At 41.5% G+C, this 15,366-nt stretch overlaps 1 protein-coding gene across 2 annotated transcripts in view; it reads right to left on the reverse strand.

Annotated features, from left to right (window-relative positions):
* Positions 1–15,366, reverse strand: part of KLF8 (KLF transcription factor 8) — a 122,822-nt gene that overhangs the window by 52,456 nt on the left and 55,000 nt on the right. The window contains exon 1 of one of the 2 annotated variants that reach the window (XM_024564372.3): positions 11,500–12,230. The exons of the other annotated variant lie outside the window; for it this stretch is intronic. The gene's annotated coding sequence lies outside the window, so the exon portion shown is untranslated. Of the gene's footprint in view, positions 1–11,499; positions 12,231–15,366 lie in introns of those variants that run through there. 2 annotated transcript variants of the gene reach the window in all.

Here is a 15,366-nt window from a genome sequence, read left to right on the forward strand (position 1 = left end):
AGAATTTTAATAATTTGAAATATCTCCAATTTTATCTCAAAGTGCATATATTTTCTTTTCTTTGTTCGAAGCATATGAGTAGAACTGCTTACATACACATCCATCATTAACTATATCTTTATTGCCAGAATGGCAAGACAGCAGAGTAAAAAGAAGCCACACTAACCTCCTCCCAGGACCAATCTGGAATTACAACTAAACTGTGGAGAAATCACCTGGAACAAACAACTGAACAATAGTGAGAGAGAAGCCTCATAACCTAGGGCAGACAGAAGAATCATCTTCAGCATAAACTGACTAGTAAGGAGTGCGGTGGGGACTCGAGAAGGCTGGCTGGGCACCCACTGGTGGCAGTGCTAGACAGATAATTGAGCAACTGGTTAGATCTCCCTGAGAAGTCTGGGGTCTAAACACTAATTGGGGATCCCCAGCCTAGAGCCCCACAGCCCAAAGAGTACAGAGATAACAACCAGTGGCAAAGAGCGGCAGGGCTGCTCTCTGCCAGAGATGGATGGCTGGAGACGCAAAGAGCCATTCAAAGGTCTAACACAAAAATTTTCATTTGCAGCCACTTAACCAGGGATCCAACAAAGGCAGGGCAGAGTGGGATAGAGACACCTGAGGAGACACTGGGAATGGAAGCTTTGGAGAGAGAACTGAGATGGTAGCCAGCAGGATTCCGGTGCTGAGTCATGACCCCTATGGCAGCAGCCATCCTGCCCAGTCAGACTACTTCCCTCCAAGCAGAGCAGCCTGAGGAGAAGCAATAGCCCCAACACCAGGAGGGATTCTGCCCCACCCTATGTGGCTTGAGCCTACTGCTGAGTTCAGAGTGATTAGATTAACAACTGAACTAGAGAGCCACAGACAGTAGATCCTGTGCAGTCTCGGAGCAGGCTGCCTAAGGTCAGACAGGGTCAACAACTCACACCACTGAGGCAGATCCAGAAAGAAAAAACAGTGGTAAATACTGGAGGCTTCCCAGACGAAATCCACTGTGGTCTTCCCCATGATTACTGATGTTTTCTTTCCTGAATAGCTTTTTAACACCCATTTCCTATCAAGCAAGTTTGTGCATATTGTCAGCAGATTTTATATTACTGTTTATTTCTCTCCATTCTTATAATACTCTTAATCTCCATACACCCTTATTAATGCTGGTTCATCTGCTGTTGATAGTGGGATTTCTGGGGGCAGATATTTTTGCGAGGATGGGTTTGTTCCTTGGGCTTTGTGGATTTGTTCAGGCAGCACCTGCACAACAGCATATAAGACAGGGTGGGAGGAGAGACCCTCAGTCAACCAGCTGGAGGGAATGACCCACCAAAAAAACCCCCAATAACAATCAAAGCCCAATTACATCCAGAGACCCAACATAAATGGCATAAAGGGCATCCCAAGAGCATCAAGTTCAGGAGATCAAGGAGACTGTACCACTGAATCTCACAGGTCTCCCACCATAGAAGTTCACACCACAAACTCAGAGATCAAAACAGGTCAATTTAAGAAACATAGGCAAACAAGAAAAGTCTCACAAATAATGCCAAGACAAGGAAACAACCCCCAAATAAAAGAAAAGGAGAAATCCTCAGAAAGAGTGCTAAAAGAAATAGAGGCAAGTCAACTATCAGATATTGAGTTCAAAACAATGGTTATAAGGAAGCTCAATGAGCTCAGTGAGAATTACCAAAAACTACAGGGAAATTACAAGGAACTTACTGTGAATTACAGGAGCATGAAAAAAGACATAGAAACTATCAATAAGAGCCAAGAGGAAATGAAGAATACAATTTCTGAACTGAAGAACACAGTAGAAGGAATCAAAAGCAGGCTAGATGAAGCAGAGGATCAGATCAGCGAGCTGGAGGACAAGGTAGGAAAAAAACCCAAAAAGAGCAAGAACAGGAAAAAAGACTCAAAAAGAATGAAGGGGGGTTAAGAGAACTGCAGAACAACATGAAATGTAATTAATATCCGTAAAATAGGGATACCAGAAGAAGAGCACCAAGAATAAAAAACCTGTTTGAAAGAGTAATGATGGAAAACTTCCCTAATTTCATGAGAGAAAAAGTCACACAAGTCCAAGAAGCACAGAGGGTCTCAATCAAGAGGAACCCAAAGAGGCCCACTTCAAGACATGTCATAGTTAAAATGGCAAAATTCCAAGACAAAGAGAGAATCTTAAAGGTAGCAAGGGAGAAACAGTAAGTAACATACAAGGGAACCCTGATAAGGCTAGCAGCTGACTTCTCAACAGAAACACTACAAGCTAGAAGGGAATAGCAAGAAATATTCTGAGTAATGAAAAGCAAAGGCTTGCAACCAAGACTACCCAGCAAGGCTCTCAATTACAATGGAAGGTGAAATAAGGAGTTTCCTAAACAAAAGGAGGCTGAAACAACACACCTCTATCAAACCAACATTGCAACATATGCTAAAGGGACTGCTTTAACAAGAGGAAGAAAAAGAGTGAGAGAGAGAGAGGAACACAGGTACAAAGGGGGTAGAAGGGCAATGAATAAGTACCTATCTATAATAACCTTCAATGTAAATGGATTAAGTGTTCCAATCAAAAGACATAGGATAGTTGAATGGATAAGAAAAGATGACCTGTACATATGCTGCCTAAAAGAGACACACCACAGAACAAAAGACCTACACAGACTGAAAGTGGAGGGTTGGAAAAATATTCCAAGCAAATGGACAAGGAAAAAAGCTGGAGTACCGATACATACATCACACAAAATAGACTTCAAAACAAAGGCCACAAAAAGAGACACAAAAGGGCACCACATAACACTCAAAGGAAGAATCCATCAAGAAGACATAAACATTGTAAACATATAGGTACCAGTCATAGCAGGACCCAAATATAATAGGAAAATCTTGGAGGACTTCAACAAAGATATAGAGAGCAACACACTTATACTAGGGGATTTTAACACCCCACTGTCAAAATGGATAGATCTTCCAAACAAAATATCAACAAGGATATTGTGGCTTTGAGCAATGCACTAGATCAAATGGACTTAAACATGTATCTTTTCATCCTAAAGGAAAAAAATGCACATAGAACATTCGCAAAGACAGACCACACGACAGGACACAAAACAAGCCTCACCAAGTTCAAGAAAATTGAAATCATATCAAGCATTTTCTCTGACCACAAGGGACTGAAACTAGAAACAAACCTCAAGGAAAAAACTCGAAAACACTCAAATTCATGGAGATTGAATAGAATGCTATTAAATAATAAATGGGTTAATAATGAGATCAAGGAAGAAATCCTAAAGTTTCTGGAAACAAATGAAAATAATGAGATCAAGGAAGAAATCCTAAAGTTTCTGGAAACAAATGAAAATGAACACACAATAGTTTAAAACTTATGGGACACAGCGAAGGCAGTCCTGAGAGGGAAGTTCATAGTGATACAGGCCTACCTAAAAAAGATAGAAACATTTCAAATAAACAACCTAACGCTACATCGACAAGAACTAGAGGAACAACAACAAACAAAGCCTAGAGTGATTAGAAGAAAGGAAATAGCCCAGATCAGAGCAGAATTAAAAGATACAGAGACTAAAAGAACAATTCTAAGAATCAATAAATCCAGGAGCTGGTTCTTTGAAAAGATAAACAAAATTGACAACCTTTAAGCAGACTCACCAAGAAAAAAAGAGAGAGGACCCAAATAAACAAAATCAAAAAGGAAAGAGGAGACTACATCTGATACCACAGAAATACAAGGGATTGTAGGAAATTCCTACAAAAAGCTATATGCCTGAGGGGAGAACCAAGATGGTGGCGTAGGTAGACACACTGAGCCTCCTCGCACAACCAGAACTTACAGAAAATCGAATGGCAAGGAAATCCGACACCAAGTAAATAAAAAATAAACATTCATCCAGACTGTTAGGAGGGGCAGAGAAGGGCAGCCGGGGCAGAGAGGACTCGTGTTGCTGGGGCGGGACCGAGACAGGCGGAGTGGGGAAGAACGGAGCAGGCGGTCTGATCACTAGCACACCCTGCAGCCCCACATTCGCACACAGATAAACCGATAGGGCCAGACTCAGAGTGGTGGAGAACGGGGCAGGCAGAGCAGCAGGTAGCACCCCGCAGCCCCACATTCGCGCATAGATAAACCGGGACAAACGGTGGGGAGCTAAGCAGACCCCGCAACCCAGGGCTCCAGTGCGGGGAAATAAAGCCTCAAACCTCTGATTGAAAACACCCGTGGGGGTTGGGGGGGGCAGCAGGAGAAACTCCCAGCCTCACAGGAGAGGTCGTTGGAGAGACCCAGAGGGGCCTAGAGCATGCACAAGCCCACCCACTAGGGAACCAGCACCAGAGGGCCCAATTTGATTGTGGGTAGCGGAGTGAAAGACTGAAATCCGGCAGAGAGTGGACCGGGCGCCATTGCTCCCTCTCGGCCCCTCCCCCACGTACAGCATCACAGAGCAGCGACCAGCGTTACCCGCCCCTAAGAAAACCTAAGGCTCCGCCCCTTTAAGTAACAGACACACAAAGACAAAAAAATGGCCGAAATGACAGAACACTTTAAAGCTCCAGAAATAATTCAACTAAGCAGCGAACAGATAGCCAACCTATCAGATGCACAGTTCAAAACACTGGTAATCAAGAAGCTCACAGAATTGGTTGAATTTGGTTGAAAACTAGATGAAAAAGTGAAGGCTATGCTAAGAGAGACAAAGGAAAATGTACAGGGAACCAATAGTGAGGCAAAGGAAACTGGGACTCAAATCAACGGTGTGGACCAGAAGGAAGAAAGAAACATCCAACCAGAAAAGAATGAAGAAACAAGAATTTGGAAAAATGAGGAGAGGCTTAGGAACCTCCAGGACATCTTGAAACGTTCCAACATCCGAATTATAGGGGTGCCAGAAGGAGAAGAGGAAGAACAAAAAATGGAAAACTTATTTGAACAAATAATGAAGGAGAACTTCCCCAGTCTGGCAAAGGAAATAGACTTCCAGGAAGTCCAGGAAGCTCAGAGACTCCCAAAGAAGCTGGACCCAAGGAGGAACACACCAAGGCACATCATAATTACATTCCCCAAGATGAAACAGAAGGAGAGAATCTTAGAAGCAGCAAGAGAAAAGGACACAGTTACCTACAAAGGGGTTCCCATAAGACTGTCAGCTGATTTCTCCAAAGAGACCTTACAGGCAAGAAGGGGCTGGCAAGAAGTATTCCAAGTCATGAAAGGCAAGGACCTCCATCCAAGATTACTGTATCCAGCAAAGCTATCATTTAGAGTGGAAGGGAAGATAAAGTGCTTCTCAGATAAGGTCAAGTTAAAGAAGTTCATCATCACCAAGCCCTTATTATGTGAAATCTTAAAGGGACTTATCTAAGAAAAAGAACATAAAAAATATGAGCAGTAAAAATGACAGCAAACTCACAGTTATTAAGAACCGCACCTAAAACAAAAACAGAAGCAAACTAAGCAAACAACTAGAACAGGAACGGAACCACAGAACTGGAGATCACATGGAGGGTTATCAACAGGGGAGTGGGTGGGGGAGAGGGGGGAAAAGGTACAGAGAATAAGTAGCATAAATGATAGGTGGAAAATAGACAGGGAAGAATAGTGTAGGAAATGTAGAAGCCAAAGAACTTATATGTATGACCCATGGACATGAATATAGGGGGGGAATGTGGGAGGGAGGGGGGTGGGCAGGATGGAGTGGAGTGAGGGGTGAAATGGCACAACTGTAATAGCATAATCAATAAATATATTTTTTAAAAAAAGCTATATGCCAAGACATTTGAAAACCTGGGTGAAATGGACAAATTCCTAGAAAATACAATCTTCCAAATTGAATGAAGAAGTGGAAAGCCTGAACAGACCAGTAACAGGTGGTAAAATCAACGTAGTAATCAAACCACTCCTGGCACCCAAAAGTCCTGGACCTGATGGTTTCACAGAATTTTACAAAACATTTAAGTAAGACCTAACCACTATCATTCTCAGAGTATTCAAACAATCCAAGAAAAGGGAAGACTCCCAAATTCTTTTTATGAAGCCAGCATCACCCTAATCCCAAAACCACTTGAAGACACAGAAAGAAAGAAAACACAAAACTTAAACACAAAAATAAACTTAAGATGGATAAAAGACTTCAATATAAGTCGCGACACCATAAAATTCCTAGGGGAGAACATAGGCAGGAAAATCTCAGATATTCCACACAGCAATATTTTCACCAATATGTCCCTTACAGCAAGGGACCTAAGGAAAGAATAAACAAATCAGACTTCATCAAAATAAAAAGCTTCTGCACAACTAAAGAAAACAGCATTAAAATGAAAAGAGCCAACTGTATGGGAAAATATATTTACAAATGATACCTCAAACAAGGGTTTGATTTCCAAAATATATAAAGAACACATAAGACCCCACTCCAGAAAGACAAACCATCCAATTAAAAAATGGGCAAAGGACCTGAACAGACATTTCTTTGATGAGGGCCCAGAGACATATGAAGGATGCCCAACATAACTAGACATCAGAGAGATGCAAATTAAAACTATAATGAAATACCACTTCATATCAGTCAGAATGGCCATCATTAATAAATCAACAAACAACAAGTGTTGGCAAGGTTGTGGAAAAAAAGGGTACCCTGGTACACTGTTGGTGGGAATGCAGACTGGTGCGGCCACTGTGGAAAACAGTATGGAATTTCCTCAGAAAACTAAAAATGGAACTCCCTTTTGACCCAACAATTCCACTGCTAGGATTATACCCTAAGAATCCTGAAACACTAATTCAAAAGTACCTATGTACCCCAATGTTCAGAGCAGCACAATTTACAATAGTGAAGTACTAGAAACAGCCTAAGTGCCCATCAGTAAATGAATGGATCAAAAACTGTGGTACATTTACACGATGGAATAGTACACAGTAGAAAGAAAGAAGGAGCTCCTACCCTTTGCAACAGCATGGGTGGAACTGGAGAGTATTATGCTAAGTGAAATAAGCCAGGTGGTTGAAGACAAATACCGTATAATCTCACCTACAAGTGGAACTTAATCAACAAAACAAACAAGCAAGCAAAATATAAACAGAGACATTGAAATAAAGAACAAGCTGACAGTAACCACAGGGGAGGGGGAAGGGGATAATGCACTGAAGAAGGGGAAGGGTCATCAAGGAACATGTATAAAGGACCCATGGACAAGGATAAAGGGGAGGGAGGATTGAATGTGGGAGGTGGGGGTGGGTAGGGGAGAGTAATGAGGGGAAAATGAGGACAACTATAATTGCACAACAATTTTTAAAAAGGAAAGATTCCTAATAAACAGATAACTTTAGTTGCCTCTGGTGAAGCAAAATAGGTGGCTAGTGGACAGGAATCAGAAGAAGACCCTTCATTTTATATACTTTTATATATTTTGAATTTTGAGCAATGTTGAATTTAACAATTTAGGGAAAACAAAACACACTTATGTGCTCTATTGGACTGTAGGCTAATTGTACCTCTGGACTAAATTAAGGTGGTGGCAGACAGAAAAAAAAGAAAGTAACTAATGCCAGATAGAAATGGGAAAAAACAACAGCCCTTGGCTACTAAGTAATAAGGAAACATTTTGAGTATGGAATATGAGAACCAGAACAGCCATATTTCCACACTGCTTACTAGACTTTCATATATTCTTCTAAGTGCTTATTAAATTAACAAATTTATTTCTTTACTATAACTCTATGAGGTAATTTCTACTATTTTTCTCAAATCATGGATAAGAAAAGCCAAGTGTAGAGTTTAAATAACTTCAGCAAGGTTATGATGATGGTAAGTTGCAAAACCAGGGAAGTGAAAAAGAAAAGTCTTGAATGAGGGGTGGGGAAAGAGTCTAGGAGTAATGACATATTCTATTTTAGAGATAATAAGATTGAAGTTACAACAAAATGGCAAAATGCTAGTTATTTGATACCTGGATTGGTATCAAATATATGAATTTGGCTCTGGAGTTAGGTTACAGCTCCTTAATCTAAACTGTTTAATAATCTCAGAGTTCGGTTTGCCCATATTACATCTATTTTGTCTAAGTGTACAGTTAATATCTTTAAGTCTATTATACGAAGTACCTAGCATGTTACAGACATTTAAATCCAGCTTCCTGTCCCACTAAGCTACCCTACTCTTCTCCAAACACACAAGAAACATGTAAATAAAGTAAGTTACTCAGCCCTGACTGGTGTGGCTCAGTGGACTGAGTGCCAGCCTGTGAACCAAAGGGTCACCAGTTCGATGCCCAGTCAGGGCACATGCCTGGGTTACAGGCCAGGTCTCCAGTAGGGGGTGCCCAAGAGGCAACCATACGTTGATGTTTCCCTCTCTTCTTCCCTCCCTTCCCCTCTCCCTAAAAATAAATAAATAAAATCTTTTAAAAATCAGTTACTCAAAGTAATGAAAATGATGAGAGCCTCCACTTACAAACTATGTATTAGAAGTCAGGCCCTGGGTCCAATGTGTTTTCCTTACATTATTTATAATAACAAATTAACATACCATTTTAGAGGTAAGGAAACTGAGGCTAGATGATAAAGCTGAGCTGGGGATAATAAATATATCAGAAACCCAACCTCAGATATAAAACCCAAGTTGAAAACATTACAAGAGAATAAAGAAGTAAATCAAACAAGGTCGCACATTGTCTTTGGTAAGCTAAAAAGCCCAATATGACAATGAAATTCAATCTCACTCTATTTAGTAATGAGATGCCACTTGTACTGGATGATCTTCTACACCAATTATCCCAATCAAGTTTTCCCTCATTAACAAAAACATGAGATTTTGAAGCTAAATCTTAGAAGATCTTCTTTAAAATATGTACCCAGTGTTTAAAATTGGGTAAGTACTTTGAAGATACAATCATAGTACATGTCCTCAAGCACCTTTTATGTATAAAAAGGGGGGGATAGGGGCTTAGATATGTATACAAATTATGGTAATAGCGTAGATTCCAGAAAATGCAGGTAAAGTGAAGTAGAAACTCAAGATTTTATCTCTATATGCAAGAATCAGGGGAGTTTTCACAGAAAAGGCATTTAATTTGGGATTAGTAATGGAGGGAATACTATAAATACTATCTTAAGAAAAAATTATGAAAATAAGTACATTCCAAGGCAGTTCACTTATGATAAGTATCAACTGAGCAGACGAGACCAGTGATGTACAGTTTCTAAGGAATAGCTGAGGAGATAAGGAAGGTTTGATGTGGGGGCCAAGAACTAATGCAGGACTTGAAGGAAGATTGAGGTTTGTATGTAGAGGCAAAAAGAAGATATTTAAGATGGAAAGAATTGAAAATGAATTTTAAACAATTTCCTCAGTACTTGACACATAGTATGCCAACACATATTTGCTAAATGAATTATATATCCAAAGGCAATATTCTCATTATTCATCAATTTATGTGAGGTAATAAACTGACTCAAGGCAAGGGTAAATATATAAAAGTGTAAAATTATAATAATGCCCCCACCAGAATGAGAAAGAATAAATGGCTGTTCTCCATGCCACCATGCACACTCAAGCTAGAGAGATGAAAGGTGCCTGGACTGTATTTGGTGGCTTGATTATTGGAATTCAATTAGCTGTACCAACAAAGGCTTCATCTCAGAAATACATATACTAGAATGACGGGGTGGGGGTAGAAGAGTGGTAGTGGTGATCTAGTTTGTATTTTCTCCCCAATTTTTTGTCCAATGTATCCTGGAAGCCTAAACAAAAGGGTCCTGTAGTTCTCCAGAGCTCTGAAAGTAGAGCTCTTATCTAATTTGGTGTTGAGGATGGACTAGATCCATGTGTCACTTTTACTAAGTTTATATTTCTTCCTAGGTTTTCTGCTTGTCCACTTTCCAAGCTAACCTGAAGACACTGTTCCCAGCCCATTCTCTGTGTTCCCAATAGTCACCAAAGATTAACAACTCTCATATATAAGAATGTTCTCCCCAAAATTATGTAGAATGGGATGAAGTCACTTGTGAGTCACTGGTTTATGTTGTTTAAACATCCTGTTGGTTATATCATTCTGTTTAAGTTGCCTGAAGAATGAGGGGAAGGGCAGACTAGTGGCCCGTTCTTTAAGAAGTGCTAAAGTCCAGTGGGAACAATGTTAAATCAGAAGTAAATAAAACCTGTTCTAACCTCAGCCTTTGGGCAAGCTAATCCAATCTTCTGACGTCTCCTTTCACCCCATTTGGAAGGTGTTTTAAAGACAGCAGAGCACTAATTCTATCAGAGACAAGAGTCTCAGACTGAGCCAGAAAAGTGAAACTAAGTGGCAGCCTGTGTCACATACACCATAGTATTTAATCTGCCCAAATTTCTTTTGAGATAAGATTATTAATACACATTCTTTAGAGGAGAAAAACAACATCCAGGGCAAGGCAGCTAGTAAGTGCTGATATTAGAGTTTCAAAGCAGTTACGCCTGCTACTCCAATGCATCATAATTTCCATTAGTTTCAAATCCAAGCTTAAAGATTATTCTCTTTGTCTAGTTATTATCACTTAATAAATGCTTTTCTACAATGAACATAATGCTAAAGGAAATAAAGGACTCCTCCTCTGACCATCTGTTTGGATTTATTTTTCCAAAGAATTTATTTATTTATTTATTTATTATTTTTATCATTTTTATTGTTATTTATTACAGCTGTCCCAATTTTTCCCCCTTTGTCCTCTCCTGCCCATCCCATCCCCTGCACCCACAGTCAATTCCCACACTGTCGTCCACATCCATGGGTCATTCATACATGTCCTTTGACTAGTTCCAAGAATAAATTTTATTTTGTGATTGAAATTTCCCAAAATTATTGGGATTGAACATACACACAAAGACAAGTCTTCCAAGTAACCACTTCAAATACATTTACTCCAGCAATTCCAGCAATTTGGCCCAACCTTCCACCTACAAAGGAACTAAAGAGCTAGGGCAGAGCCTAGGTTTCCACCTGAATCCAAGTTCAGCCTCTCATTAAAGAAACAGCACTTCTCCACCGGCTTCCTCCAGAACCTCACAGCCCAGCTCCACTCCCCAGGAGCCTAGGCTCAAACCTTAACTCACTTCTCCCTTCTTTTTAGGAGTGTTGGGCTTCTGAATCCTGGTCTCTTTGGGTGCAACTATGGCAGGGCTGTTAGGTTAAGTCAAAGACAAACCTTACTACTTAAAGAGAAATGAGAGTGCCAAGTCAGGGTGGACTAAATTAGACAAAACCATCCGTTCTCACCCTCCTTCATTTCTCCCAAGAGACTTCCCAAATTTCCTATCCCTTCTTTGCTCAGCCCTTTAGCAAAGTTATTTTCCCTTGAGTTTCATTGAATTCAACATAGTTTTTCTACCCTTGCTCCCCAACCCACCCATGCCCCCACCCATCTGCTAAAAGGTAAAGAACAGAAGTGGGGGTGAGGTTGAATATACGCAGAGAAAATAGCAGTGAGTGGGTTCTAATCCCAGAGTCACTTACCGCCCGCGTCACTAGCTGGGAACTCCTGAAGTGTCCAGAACTCATGCTGTCCTCCTGGAGGCTCATAATCCTCAGATGATCACAAGACAGCTGTTTCCCTCACCCTCCTGTCTGACAGCAACTCCCTCTCTCATTCTCTTTCTGGGCCCCCCACCTCCCCTTTTTCTCCTGGCTGGAAAATGGGGATGAGGGCCAGGCAGAGGGAGTCGATTCACACTCAGCTGGGCCGCGCTCGAAACAAGGAAAACAAACCTCCCAAGCATCCAGTCCCAAATCAGGGGGCCAGAAAAAGCAGACTTCCTAAAAATTATCTTCCCCCTGCTGCCAATGCAGCTTTTCCTAGGCTAAAAATAAAGTGTGTTCGCTGGGTCGAAGCAGCCAAAACTGAGGATCTTCGGTTCCCCTTTCACCTCCACCAATTCAGTTCCGGCCAAACCCACTCTCTACACATCCTCTGAACTCTACACACCCTTGAGCAGAGGACCTGGTGTTGGACCTAAGAAAAGCAACCCAGATCCTAAAGCAATTACTTGAATACAAAGTTGAGGACTCCTTCAAAAAAGGGATCTTTACTGCAGCCCCAGCCTGCGCACACCCCAGCGCCTTCCTAAAAAGAAAGAAGGGAGGGTCAAATGCCTACAATTGGTGGAAATATATACAGGCATCTCCAGTCCTGGACAGAGGCTGCAGTGAAAAATGGCAGCAACTCCTACGGGTCCTCTGGGGACAGGTTTCTTGGAGGCACCTAGCTGCCGCCCTGGGGACCTTGCACTCTTGCCGGTCAGATCCTAAAGTGCTAGCTGGGCAACCTGAGTGGGTGGGGTAACTCCGTCTCTAGCCCGGTCAGACCCAGGAAAGAGGTGTGACTCTAGTTGAGGGTGGAGTTGCTTAAAGGGGACTGAGTCTGCAGGAGGACAGTGCAGACTGGGACGAGGAAAAGGGGAGTGGGGCGGGGCACTGGGCGGAGAGCACTGGCCTTGCCCCGCCCAGCAGCTTCTCAGTCTCATCCCCAGCAGGTATACAGCTGGAGTAAATTTCGATTCTTTCCGTCCCAGAAAGTGGCTTGCAAGCACTCTGCTTGGTCATCTATCCATTCGAGTTTAAACTAACTCACCAGGGAAGAGTGAAAAGAATTCAGGGATTGACAGTAGGGGCTGTCTAGAAAGAGAGAAATGGGGAAAGGGAAAAGCAAGGCTGGCAACTTGAATCATGTTTACCCTCCTACCTCTCCATGGTAACAGTATGACACCAGCAAAGACAGCGAGGTCACAGTGTCTTCTCAAGGAGGAGACCAAGAGCAGAGGAAAATGGAGCTGGGGGCATTTTCTAGCAAGAGATAAGGAAAGAAGGTAAGAGTGAGAAAATGGGTGGGGAAGAAAGAGGAGTTAAAAGATTTGTGAATATAGTAAGGTTCTTTTTGTCTCCCAGATACCAGACCTCTAAGAATAGTTGTCAAATCCCTGAGACCACCATTCAGCCAGGCATTTATTGTTAAGATTCCTGTGAGCTTAATCCATAGGATAACAGCTACATTTTCAGGATTACTTTGCCCTTGCCTGAAAGTCCCTCTCTAGCTCATTTTAATAGGAGGTCAGTAGTAAGTCTCAAGCAACCACAGGCCCTTATCAATGTCTCTTCCCTACCACAATTCTTTCACAGGGGAGGAAAGTGCAGAGAGACAATAAACAAAGCAGAGGGAGGGAGGGAGCATAGAGAGAGGAGAAATAATAATAGCTCCGGTGTATTCAGCACCTAATATGGGCAAATCACTGGGTCAGGTGCATTCATTCATCATTTCTTTTTTTTTTAAGATTTTATTTATTTATTTTTAGAGAGAGAGGAAGGGTGGGAGAAAGTGAGGAAGAGAAACACCAATGTGTAGCTGCCTCTCACACGCCCCCCTTCCTGGGGGCGTGGCTCGCAACCCAGGCACCTGCCCTAACTGGGAATCGAACTGGCAACCCTTTGGTTCACAGCCCCTGCTCATTCCACTGAGCTACACCAGCCAGGGCATTCATTCATCATTTCTTATTCCCGATAACAACCCTGGAAAGTAGGTACTATTTACTCTCCAAGCCCATTTTTTAAAAATAACAAAACTGAAGTCCAAAGCCCAGTAGTTCCCAACTTGCTTGATATTTCTGCCTTAATGTCTTGTAATCATCTCATTCTCTTACTATGCGCCAAACTCGCTGATCTTCCTCCTATAGTTCAATAATAATACCCCCCATCATCCAAACCAGAACCCTGGGACTCATCCTCTAACCCGGCAATTTTCAACCTTTTTCATCCCATGGCACACATAAACTAAACACTAAAATTCTGCAGTACACCAAAACGTATATTTTTCCTGATCTGAAAATAACAGGTATAATTTTGACTGATTTACAAAAAATAATAATAATAGTAATTACCTACCCATTTTGCTCCAAGGTGACATTTTAAAAAATCAGGTGCCTATACTTCCACATAAGTATTTCTGGTATCAAGAATTAACCAATCAGATGCAACCTTATTATACGACATGATCAGTAACATGCAACTCTATTATGTGACCTATATATATTTATGGTTCAAGAAAGGGCATGACGGCTACCATTGTGTTGGCTGTTGTCATTTTTTAACTTTACTTTTATTGTTGACACTATTACACATGCCTTCATTTCCCCCACCAGTGCCCACGTACACCCAGCCCCCACCCCATTCCCTCCGGTCATCATCATTTTTTAATTTGATAATCTGAGAAAAAAAGAAGTCAGTGCCCCTGACTAAATAGTTAGGTACTGAATGTTTTAAAAGTTCTTGTGGCACACCGTTTGAAAATCCAGGTCACACCTGTTGTGATCTGGACTCAGCCTAAGTCTGAAGCAGCAGAAATTTTAGTGCTTTCCCAGGCATAATCTATATTATAAAATCCCTGAGAATGCCTGTTTCCAAGTCTATGCTTTGCCTCACCTTGCCTTTTCTTTTTGACATGGTTTAACCTCTCTGTTAATCTTTCTTCAAAGGATTAATCAAGATCATCTTCCCTACTTAACTCCTTCAGGCAAAACTGACCATTGCCTTCTCTGTGCCCTTCTCTGCCTCAAAGCACGTATTCGTTGATATAATTGCTCCCCCCTACTAGACTATAATGTCCCTGAGCTTAGGCACCAGGTGTTATCATTCTGTAACCTGTATGCCAGATAATATTATTAACAATAATAATAGTTACTGAGCATTAACTATGTGCCAAGGTCTGTTCTACACACATACACACACTGATTGAATCCTTCTGACCGCCTTATGGGTAGGTATTATTACTGTCTACATTTTACAGATAAGGAAACTAAAGGACAGAGACTAAGTAACATGAATAGTTTGAAAAGAATCATTTTATGCCACAGACCAGGGGTGTCAAACTCATTTTCATCGGGGACCACATCAGCCTTGCGGTCCTCAACAAAATATTGACAAACCGCATCCAGCAGTACATTACAGAGATCATACACCCTGATCAAGTGGGATTCATCCCAGGGATGCAAGGATGGTACAATATTCGCAAATCAATAAACATAATACATAACAAACAAAATGAATGGCAAAAACTATATGATCATATCAATAGATATTGAAAAACCTTTTGATACAGACAGCACCCATTTATGATAAAAAACCTCAGCAACCCTGGCTGGTGTTGGTTCAATGGATTGTGTGCCGGTCCGGAGGGTCACCAGTTCAGTTCCCAGTGAGGGCACATGCCTGGGTTGTAGTCCAGGTCCCCTGTGAGGGGCAGGGTCTATAGGAGGGGCTAGGATATATGAAATCTCATACTCTATGTAATTGTGAGAACCCTACACACGAAAACCCTACATGAAGAACTCTGTT

The sequence above is a fragment of the Desmodus rotundus genome, chromosome X, assembly GCF_022682495.2.
Source record: "Desmodus rotundus isolate HL8 chromosome X, HLdesRot8A.1, whole genome shotgun sequence".
NCBI classification, from domain to species: Eukaryota; Metazoa; Chordata; class Mammalia; order Chiroptera; family Phyllostomidae; genus Desmodus; species Desmodus rotundus.